Raw genomic sequence first — 11,258 nt, 5'->3', positions numbered from 1 at the left:
GTGGACAGGGACAGGTCTTTGAACCAAGCTCTTCCAGTAGTCTGTTCAAGAAATGAAATTGGTTCTTTCCAATAGCCATTCTCACACCAGGACTGTGACTATGACTGTGCCTGGCCCTGGGCTGGGTGCTGAGAACACACAAGTGACCCAAAGGTGGGGAGTGCTTGGTCCAAGCAGCTTCCTTGAAGTTGCATGCCTGCTGGGCCAACCTGGAAGAGGACTGCCTAGGCTGGGGCTGGAGTTTGGAGATAAGACTCACATCCTGGTTCCCAGGGGCTGGGGCAAGAGGCTGTGGGGCCTTGAGCCTGGCTTTCCCCAGATGCAAAGGGAGGATATGGTAGCCCTTCCCCACAGGGCCACTGTCAGCATGAAGGCTGCAGTAGGGTTTATGAATGGATGAGTGAATGAATGAAGGCAGAGGTTGGAGAGATGTTCCTTCAGCTGAACTCCTCCAGAGTCTGAAAAGTCAGCACCTCAGTCTTCCCTCCCACACAGCCCAGCCTGGAGGTGGGCCTGCTGCCCAGCACTCCCTCCCCAGCCCTCATCCCAAAAAGCTCCTACACACACCACCAGGAGATAGAGTCACCCCCTTGACAGGCTCGTGGCCACACCCCTTTCTAGGGTGCAGGATTGGTGGTTGATTGGAAGGGATGCTGAAAACAAGCCCATCCCTGGAAAAACTCCCCCTCTCCCCCGCCCCACAGCTCCAGCCCTGCTCCTGAAAAGGTGGAGAATCCATTTGAAGTTGAAGGCAGAGCCACTTCAACTTGTACCCGTGCCCTAGAGTGAGTTGCAATATATCTGTGACTGGCTCTCGGAAAGTGCGGACAAGACGGTGTGGGTGGGCTAGGAGTTATTTGCAAGGGTGCTTGCAGACCTCGAAGCCTGGAGGAGAAGGGGAGAAGGACGGAAGGGAGCGGAGAGGGGAGGTGTATGGTAAGAACCTCACTCGCCCAGGGTTGAAGGGGAGCTGAGGGTCAGCGGCCAACGCTTGGAGGAGAGGGGCTCCGGGTGGCTGGAGGCGGCTGGGGACCAGCGCAGGCCAGCGCGCTGGCCCCTCCCAGTCCACCGCCGCCGCTGCGGGGGCTGCTCCAGGGGAGCCGAGCCGAGTGGGAGCGGGTCTGCGCGTCTCTGCCCTGCGCGCAGCGGCTGGGGGTCCAGGACGGGGTGCCCTCTCCCACCCACCTGCTGATCTAGAGTCTCCAAGCTGCTCGGTCCAGGACCACCCCCCCGACCCGCCCGGAAACCCAGCCGCGTGGGAGAGGGCGACCCCACCTCCAACCCCAGTGCTGTTCGCCGGCCCAGGCCCTAGAAGCCAGTGGACGGAGGAGGGGGTGGCCCGGCCTCTCTCCTGGCTGTCCTGCGCTGGAGGGATCCTTCCTTCCTGCTGACCCAGGGTGCTCAGGGGTCAGCCGGGTCAGGCCCGCAGGGGAGTGTCCACCGACCGGCTCAGGCAAGTGAAGGAGCTGTGGGAGGCTGGCGGGAGGGGGCTGAGGAGGGGACACTTACTGGAACGGGGAAGAGACTCCATCCAGCCTGAGCTCCAGGGGACAGGAATAGTGCCCAGAGAAGCGGTCAAAAACCTGTAGCCGTGAGAGGACAGGGGTGAGAAAGACAGAGAGGGATGCAGGAGAAGGGGAGACACTCCGCAGGCATTGGCGGCTCCGGGGCTTCCTCTGCTCCACTCTGACCCCACCATGCTCTGAACTGGGTAGGACTCTGCCCTAGAATCTCACCTGTCCCCTCCATGTCCTCCCCAAAGCCCAAAGTGAGGAGGGGATGGGAGAGAAGAGAGGACAGAGCAACTTCAAATCCAAGAGACAGAGGAAGCCAGGAGGGCAGAAAAGGAGCCCCTCTGACCAATGTCTCCCCTCACCATTTATTTAACCAATATTCACTGGGCCATTTATCTAACCAATATTCACCTGGGGAGAGGCAGGCACCCAAACAAGGTGGACCTAATCTTGGCCCTCAAGGAAGATGGCTAGGGCCTGCAGACCTGGATACAGGAGTCATGGCACCGTGAGGGTATCATGAGTTTAGGAGCCCTGATTTGCAGAGTTTCGGAAATCTGAAAGAAGGAAGGAAGGAAGCAGCATCCCAGCTGCACTCTGAAGGTAGAGCTGGGGTCAGCCAAGGGAAGAGAAAGCAGGCTCATGGCTCAGGCACAGGGAGCTCTACACCTGGTGAGGTCAGCCCGCAAGAGCAAAATCGAGGCAGGGATGAGGAGAGTAGCAGGGCTGGGCAGCAGCTGTGAGGATCCTAGGAGGAGAGATGGGGCAGTGATGAGACTAGAGAGGAAGGGATGGATTCCGGGACGCTTGGAGGGGAGAGTCTGCAGGGCTTAGTGACAGATGGCAAATGTGTGGAGGGAAGCCTGGGGAGAGAGGAGTTGAGGAAGAAGCCCAGATTTTCTGGCTGGGTCTGTGGGCTCTGTAGGTGAAGATGAAATTGAGGGAACTGTATCCCAGGGGAAGAGTATGTTTCCAGGAGGGAGGCTTCAGTAGGTCCCAAGCTCTGGAGACATCAAGTTAGCTACGAGTTGAACAGTGTTCATGGAATTCAGGCAAAAGGAGTCAGCTGGTGGCCTTGGTGAAAGCAGAGTCTGTGGTGTGATGGGGCAGAAACCAGACTGGAGTGGACTGGCTCTTGACAAGCAGGTGAGATATATACTGTAGACAGTGCTTTCAAGAAAGGGACAGAGTGTTAGCTGGAGGCAGATGTGGGGTTGAAGAAGGGTTTTGTTTCAAGATGGGAGAGGCCTTCTTAGATGTATCCAGTGGGAGGCACAGTCCAGTGACAGGTTGGTGAGCTCAGACTAGGAAGTGGGAGGTTTCCCAGTATCCTTGAGGATCACAGTGATGCCAGGGATGTGGATGTACAAACAGCCCATGCCACCCAGCTGTGGTTTTTTCACCTACAAGGCTTAGCAGTTTAGGCATAGACTTGAGGTGGCAGAAAGCCAGACTGTTGCAACTGAGGCTTTGCTGGTAGCTTTGGCAGAAGGACAAAGGGACAAGTTAAGTTGCAAGAGAGTAATGGAAATAAGTCAGTTTGGGCTCTTGGGTAGATGCAGACAGAAGTGGAAGCAAGAGGATCATGGAGAAAAATGCAGAGGTCCAGGGATTGCATGAGATCAAAGAACAGTTACAGCCACAGGCAGTGTGAAGTTAGGAAAGGCACAGATTTAGGAGACACACAGCCTAGGTTTGAATCACAGCTATGCCATACATTACCATGATGTCTGTGACCTTAGGCCATTCTTCTAACCTCTTAGGCCTCTGTTTCCCAATCCATAAATTAGTGGCAGCAGTAGTGCTACCTAAGGGTTGTCATGGCACTTAAATGAGTTAATATATATAAAGGGCGCCCTCCAGCTGGCTCCAGGCAGCTGAGTTGCTTAGGGTAGAGGCAGAGGCCCAGACTGAGGTTAGAGATCCCAGTCTGGCCACCTATATAACCCCTGCTGGGGACTGTGGCCTGAGGATTCTGTTGGGGAAGTACAAGAGCACCAGGAAGGACTAGAAGGGAGCATCTTTGCCTGGATTGTTACAAAGGCTCGGTCTAACCAAAACCCTGTGATTGCTCAAAGAAGCTTTTGGAGTCGTGCCACTGGGGCCTCTCAGCTGTGCTGGAAGCCAGCTAGACCATCTAGATCATCTAGATCAATCTCGCACTTTACCAATGGCAAAGCTGAGCCCCAGTGAGGGGAATGGTGAGTGCTTGCCTTTTGCCAGCATGGAGACCCATTGTGAATGGGTAGGCACCATCAGAGCAGCCAGAATGGAACTCCTATCCACCCATCACTTCTCCCAGGGGGTTCCTGCTCTCAACCACCTTCCCTCCACCCTCACACTTCCAGGCAAAGAGAAGTCTCCAGGACAGCATCTCATCTCCATCAGATAGGCAGGCAATTGACAGTGTGTCATATGTTGGCCTGTGTCTACAACTCTGTGTGTGTAATGCATCTATGCATCTGTGTTTGTATTTCTGGATATGTCCAGTCACTGCATGTGTGTCTGTAGTGTGTGTGTGTGTGTGTGTGTGTGTGTGTGTTCGTGCATGCACATGGGCTCAGGGAGGAAGACGATAGATCCCAGGAATCAGACACAGGAGCTAGAAGGCCACACCTTCAGGCTTCATCCTCAAACCTTATTTCCAGCTTGGAGACTCTGTGCGTGTGTGTGTGTGTGCGCGCGCGTACACACGCACGTGCACACATGTGAGTATGCATGTATCCGCATGTGTCTATGGTGAGGACAGGCTCATGGATTGGCTAGGGTGAGGGTGATGGTAGCTCTTTGGGCTCTGGGTTTGCAGAATTCAGTTGGCAGAAGCTGAGAGTTCCCAAGGTAGTGAATAAGCCCCAGCCGGCAATGAGTAAGAGTGGTGTGGGAGGTTCCTGAGGATGTAGGTGCTGGGAAGAGGGCTGGCCCAGATTTCCAGGGACTGAGAGGGAACAGAAGGGCTAAGACTAAAAGGAACACAGGAGTTCATAGTGAGCAGTAAAGAGCTCAGACTGAACAAGTGAGGGGCTCAACCTCCCCTGGAGGACAGGGGGCTGGGGCCAGTGGCTGAAGTCTGGACTGAAGCCCCTACGCCCAGCAGCTCTTGGGCCTTTGGACCAGGAATCTGGAGCCAGGAGGCCTGGCAGCTACCTCTAGTCAAGTAACTGCTCTTATGCAACACAAACATCCCAGAACCATGGGTTGGGGGCACAGGGGACGCGCAGGCTGACCTGCTAACCTGAAGGGACTGCAAACAGAGACTCTCTCTCCAGGAGCTCTTGCCTTCACCAACTGAGGACCACCCCCTTGAGCCCAAATTTTTTTAATAAGCAAACATCTCTATACCTTTCAGTAAACAGCAATTCTAATGAGCCAAAAACATGAGCTTTTCAATCTGACAAAACTGGGTTTGCATCCCAGCTTTCCCTATTGCAGCTGAATAAACCAAAGTAAGTCCCTTCACCTCTTTGAGCCTCAGTGTCCTCACTGTGAACTAGGAGCAGGACTGCAACAGCTCACAGGGTTGTAGTGAAGGTTAAATGTGCGAATGTAGGGAAAGTGCTTAGCACGGAGTTGCTGCTCACTATGAGTGTCCCTCCCCCTCAGCCAGAACCCCTGTGTGGCAGCTGACTTCCCAGGGAAATAATGGAATCCCAGCCTAAAGCAAATAATCTGGTACAATGAGCAGGTGCAGCCATATACATTTATATGTATACGTATACATAAATGTTGATTTTATGAGACCTTTCGTTACACTGACAGTAATTTCTAAACAGGTCCTCATTTCCACCTTTACAAACCTCAAGTAGTTGAGGGTGGGGCAGCAGATTGATTGACGCAGGACCTCAGTTTGGGGACAATAACCTCATTATACTCCTCCCTTCACATGCAGACAGCTAAGGCCCAGAGAGGGACCCCAGCTCTCCCAGGCTGCCCAACCAGTGTCTGCTCCTCCCCCAAACTGCTTGTGGACTGGATTCCCCATGTAGAGACCATGAGGCCTCCCTAGCCAGAGGCAGGGCAGTAGGGAGGGTGAATTGCTTGGCCAGGGTGGTGGGCAGCTGAATGGCAGTGTTCAGAGCCCTCGTTAGATGGGAAAGGGCTTGGTTCTGGTCTGGCTTGGCCACAGACCTCCTCTACTCCAAGCCTCAGTTTCCCGCTTCTGAAGATTTAGGGGCTCAGCAACTCGGAGTACTGACTAAAGTGAAGGTCTTCCAGTCCTCGCAACTCAAGAGTCAGAGCAATGCCCTTCCCTCCTGCTCAGGCACTAGGATTGAAGGCTGGGGCTTGGAATGAAATAGAAGGGGCTTAGAGGACTGGGGAGAGCAATAGCATCAACTCAGAGTCCTGCTTCCATAATCCAATAGGCCAGCCTGGAAGTGGCATGTGTCACAATTCCCTGGCCAGAGCATCACACAGTGCCACCTAATCACAAATCAGCCAGAAAGTGCAATCTTAACATGTGCTCAGTAGAGTAGAAAACCAGAAAGATTTATTGAACAGTGCCAAGGACACCCCACAACAGAGCTAGCCAGAACACCCACAACAAAACAGAACCAACACTGCAACAGCAGCAGCTGGAGGCCACAGTTCACCAGATGAAATGGTGGTGCAAATTGAATTACAGCAGCTGAGCAGCCTCAACACCTCATCCCTGCACACTCCTAGATCCCAATTAACCAGGGTGGAGGCAACCTCAGGAATAAGCCCAACACCCACATGTTCTTAGTCCTTTTTGTGCCTAGGGCAGAGACCCTTTTGTCTTATAGTCACTGTGCCTCCCAGGAGTAGATAAGAATCAATCATTCATTAGCAATTAGCACTTAGAAGCTCAGCCCCTGGGCTGGAATTATTTTCTGTTGAACCTAGTTTGCTAAACTAAGGAAGAAGCAAAGTGAATTTTACCTTCCTTGAACCAGAGAAAACCTGTCTTCCTCTGTGGTTGACATTTGAGCAGTGTAAATTCTAATTACAGGAGCTTATCTACAGGGCCTCAGAAAAGCCTGTACCCTGTGCCTCAGTCATTCAACAAACATTTAGCAAATCTAGCACTGTGCTAGGTTGAGAGCTCAGGCTTCGGATCAGTACACCAGATTTCAAATCCTGGCACCACCACTGCAGTTGAGTGGTTTGAGGTGAGTTTACTTAATCTTTCTGTGTCTCAATTTCCTCATCTGTAAAATGGAGGTATCATAGTAATACTGAAACTTATGTTGTAAAAATTAAATTAGATATTATTATAAGTGCTTAGCATAGCATAACTTAGTTATAGATCTAAAAGTGCTAATTTCAGATTATCATCTAGACTTCTGTTTCTGGCTAAAGTAGACTAGCTTCTATCAGACCAATTTTCCTGCTGAGGATAACTTTAAAAGCTGGATTAAGCATTTAAGAAATCTGTTTAAAGGCATGGGAGAGCTACCAAAGCAGTGAGGATTTGAGGGGGCCAAGATTGTGGAGAGAAGTAATACTAGATTTTGATTTTTCCGTAAAGGCATTTTCCAGTTTGTAGGAGGTCATGAGACTGGGGAGTCAAATTGGAATTTGGGGCCTAAAAAGGGAAAGGGTACTGTTAAACACCTACAGTTTTTATTGGGAAGACCAAAGCAACACTCTAGGACTAATGGCTAACCAGATATAGACTAGACTCAGAAAGACTGAAACAAAGTTTCCAATCAGTATAATCCTCGATTGGGTTAAAGTGGCCTGTGGTTCTTTAGGAGCCTGTCAGAAGCAAAAGCAAATCCCCTCTGGAGAAAGATCATATCATTCAGAGCCTCATGCTAGCTCTATAATTTTTTATACACAATGTTGGACATTCAATAAAAAATTATCTGGCATTTCAGGAGATAAGACCAAATGAACAAAAGCAATAAAACAGACAATAGAAACAAGCCCACTGGAGAGCCAGATGTTGAGGTTTTCAGACATGGACCCTAGAAGGTTTAATATGTTCAAGAAAATTAATAACAAGAGGGCATCTTTAAATAGAAAACTGGAATCTATGAAAAAGGATCTAGTGGAAATTCCAGAACTGAAAAGTTATAACAAATGAAATTCATTGATGGATTTAGCAGCAGAGAAGATACATGTGAAAATAGGATTAGTAAACTAGATAGCAGAAAAATATTTCAGTAGAAAAATATCCAGACTGAAATAAAGAGAAGGAAGGAAGGAAAGGGCTAGAAAATACAGAATAAAGTGTAAAAGAGACATATGGGGCAACAGCAAATGGCTGAACATACATGCAATGAAGGTCCTAGAAGGAGAGGAGAAAGAGAACAGAGAAAAGGTAAGAGCTGAAATGTTTCCTGAACTAGGGGGCGATATGATGCAGCCACAGATTGTAGAAGCATGAGGAAGGATGCATATAAAGCAAATATCTACAAAGTAGGATAAATACAAAGAAAAACTCACTTAGGCACATCACAGTAAAACTGCTAAAACCCTAAGGCAAAGGAGAGTCTTCCCCACATAGGAAAAGAAGCAAGATCTTGGCTGGGCGCGGTGGCTCACGCCTGTAATCCCAGCACTTTGGGAGGCTGAGGCAGGTGGATCATGAGGTCAGAGCTCAAGACCAGCCTGGCCAACATGGTGAAACCCCGTCTCTACTTAAAAAAAAAAAAAAAAAACTAGCTGGGCATGGTGTTAGGTGCCTGTAATCCCAGCTACTCAGTAGGCTGAGGCAAGAGAATCACTTGAACCCAGGAGTCGGAGGTTACAGTGAGCTGTGACTGCACCACTGCACTCCAGGCCAAGCAACAGTGCAAGACTCTATCTCAAAAAAAAAAAAAAAAAAGAGAGAGAGAAGCCCCTGGACTCTCCAGCACCCAGGGCCTCCCTGACCCTCATCCAATATCAGCTTCCAGGAGACTGAGGTGAGCCAGACTCCCTCCTCTCCATCGGGGCACCCTCATACTGAGCCCTCCCCACAGAAGGGAACTCCTGCCTTTGTCAGATAATGTCAGATGTTGATGAATGAGGTTGGGGAGAGGTTTGAAAGGGGAAGATGTGGGAATCTCACAGCCCTTCCTGAGGATCAAATCCTTCTCTATAAAATTAAGCAAGATTGTGTAGGGTGTGAGCCAGCTTATCTGTTTTCTGACTCTGGTCTCAGAATGTCTATTCTTCCTTTCAGTCCAGCCACCAGAGCCCCAATCCACTTCCCTCTCTGAGCCTCAGTCTCCTCAGTTGTAAAATGTGGCTATTAAAAAAATTTTTTTTAATTCTTTTTGTTCATAAAAAAAAAAAAAATAGATGTAGGTTTTCGCCATGTTGCCCAGGCTGGTCACAAACTCCCAAGCTCAAGCAATCTGCCTGCCTCAGCCTCCCAAAGTGCTGGGATTACAGGTGTGAGCCACCGCGCTCGGCCAAAATGTGGCTATTAATAGGCATCAAGCAGTAGTAGAGATTGTGATATCATGGATGTAAAAGTGCTTTGCACACTATAAATTGCTGTACCCTTTTAGAGATTGCTATCCCTGGCTGGCAGAACCATCAACAGCAGGTTAGAGAGCAGATGTTCATGCAGTTGAGGAGCTCCCTGAGGAAACTGTGGTCTGTAGATGCCCTCAAGAGTCAACATGAGGCCGGGCGCAGTGGCTCAAGCCTGTAATCCCAGCACTTTGGGAGGCTGAGACGGGCGGATCACGAGGTCAGGAGATCGAGACCATCCTGGCTAACATGGTGAAACCCCATCTCTACTAAAAAATACAAAAAAAAAATCTAGCCGGGCGAGGTGGCAGGCGCCTGTAGTCCCAGCTACTCGGGAGGCTGAGGCGGGAGAATGGCATGAACGCGGTGAGCCAAGATCATGCCACTGTGCTCCAGCCCAGGCGACAGAGCAAGACTCCGTCTCAAAAAAAAAAAAAAAAAAAGAGTCAACATGTGCTTTCTTTGCTAAGATTTGGGGATTTCTGACTTCCTGCCAGCTTGGTACGGCAACAAGGTGATTCTGGCTGGAATCTCAGTAGGGCTGCCCCCTCTCAGCATGGTGCCAGGAGAGGGAACCCTGGAGTCATCAGCTCTGGACAGGCCTGGAGGTGGCCTTTCAAGCCCACTGACCTGCGCATCCTGTGTGTCGAGAGCGAAGGATCTGACACTAGCCCTCATTTTCAGTCAGTCATCAAGCTTTCTCCAACCCCACTGGGTATAGGGTTTGGACACACAGAAAGGTACCTCCACCTGGGAGACAGCCCAACTTTTCTGTTTCCAAACCCAAAATTCTGCTTCCCAGATTTGAGACTTCATGGCTCCCTTCTCTGTCAACCACCACCAGAAGGGCATGGTTAACATTTATTAAATTCTCACTGTTCTAAACACTTTATTTAACTTAAAATATTTAATTATCACTGTACCCTATGAGGTGGGTTCTATGATTAGCCCCCACGTTACAGGAGATAACCCTGTGAAGGTGGCACTCACTCCCTGCTCCTCACCCTGCATGCTCCCCTTAGACCCGCAGTACCATCTGATTACTTCCCTTTCATCCCCATCCAGGACCCTTTTCTGGTATTTTTTCCCCACAATTCTAACACTAGCTAAGATCTCATCCTTTGAGGGCCTTTGTACCAATTAGGATCTTATGCATTATAGAACAGAATTCTCAAATAGAAGTCATAAATCCCTAGACTCTAATTTTATTACTCTTGTTTTTGCATGTATTTCCAGAATTCTAGAATCCAGCAATAGATCCTAGAACCAGAGACATCTAGAGAATCCTAGAAAGGAATTCTAGCATCCAGCAATTAGACTTTTGAATCCAGGTTCAACAGTAGAACAATGGGGAGTGGAGTGGAGGTAGGATTGGAATTTAATAGAATGCCCAGTCTAGAAAGGGTCCTGGTGCCTTAGATCTGCTCCAGCCCAACCCATCCCATGTGGGGACTGTGCCCTCTCACTGAACGTCTGAACCATCAGGAGCTCCTCACTCTCACGTGACCACTCACTCCAGGGCCTCATCTGATATTCAGAAGAGTCAGTGTCGTTGCTACACCTACCGAGCCTAGGGTGGGGATGCTGAGGCCAAGTCGCATGGTCATTCAGGTCCTGGTTTGGATCTTGGATAAACTGCTAGACCTCTGGGAGCCTCAGTTTCTTCATCTGAATAAGGGGGTAGGGGTGGGGGTGGGGGGCAAGGTCAGATGATTTCCAAGGCCTCTTCCACTTGGGGGAGTGAGCTGTCTAAATCCCAAGAGCTGCCATTTGCCTTCTAGTTCGGGTTACTGAAGACGATGATTATCATGTGATGAGCACCTAAGTTGAACTGGACACTGTGCTGAGCACTTTCCAGCCATTCTCTCACTCAATGAGTCCAGGTAGGCTTCCTGGAGGAAAGGGGTTGGAGGGGTGGTGTCCGTTTGGAGAACAAAAAAGTGAGGAGAGAGGGAGGATGGCAAGATTGGCCACGAGGGACCCCCGGAACTAGGTGGGGATACAACAAGCAGACTCTTACCATATGGGATGGGTTGTTGCTTTCCAGAGACAGAGGCGGGGGGCTGACCAAGATGACCTCTGCCCACCCAGGCACTGAGTGTAGCTACAGACGGAGCCTAGGATTAGAGGTCGAGATCACTGCTTGACCCCGCCCTCTTGCTGTGTGCCCACAGGACTAGCGCGAGGCGGCTCCTGGCAGTTGGGCTGTTCCGGGCCGGCAAGAGGGAGCTTGATGCGTGCCCGGCGTGCGCAGGCCGATGCCGCCGGCAGAAAAGAGCAAGGGACCACCGGTCCTGGCGCCCGCCGAACGCGCCC

The 11,258-nt window shown here is 50.4% G+C and overlaps 1 long non-coding RNA gene across 1 annotated transcript; it reads left to right on the top strand.

Moving 5' to 3' along the window:
* The first annotated feature begins 8,975 nt into the window (after positions 1-8,975).
* On the top strand, positions 8,976-9,827 carry LOC105515127. Its single transcript, XR_001002268.1, has 2 exons — positions 8,976-9,091; positions 9,394-9,827. It is a non-coding gene; the product is annotated as an uncharacterized LOC105515127 (long non-coding RNA).
* The last annotated feature ends 1,431 nt before the right edge of the window (positions 9,828-11,258 follow it).

Source organism: Colobus angolensis, unplaced genomic scaffold (genome assembly GCF_000951035.1).
Source record: "Colobus angolensis palliatus isolate OR3802 unplaced genomic scaffold, Cang.pa_1.0 Scaffold106, whole genome shotgun sequence".
Lineage (NCBI taxonomy): Eukaryota > Metazoa > Chordata > Mammalia > Primates > Cercopithecidae > Colobus > Colobus angolensis.
Note: the sequence above shows the minus strand (reverse complement) of the source record. Positions and strands in the feature narration are given on the sequence as shown.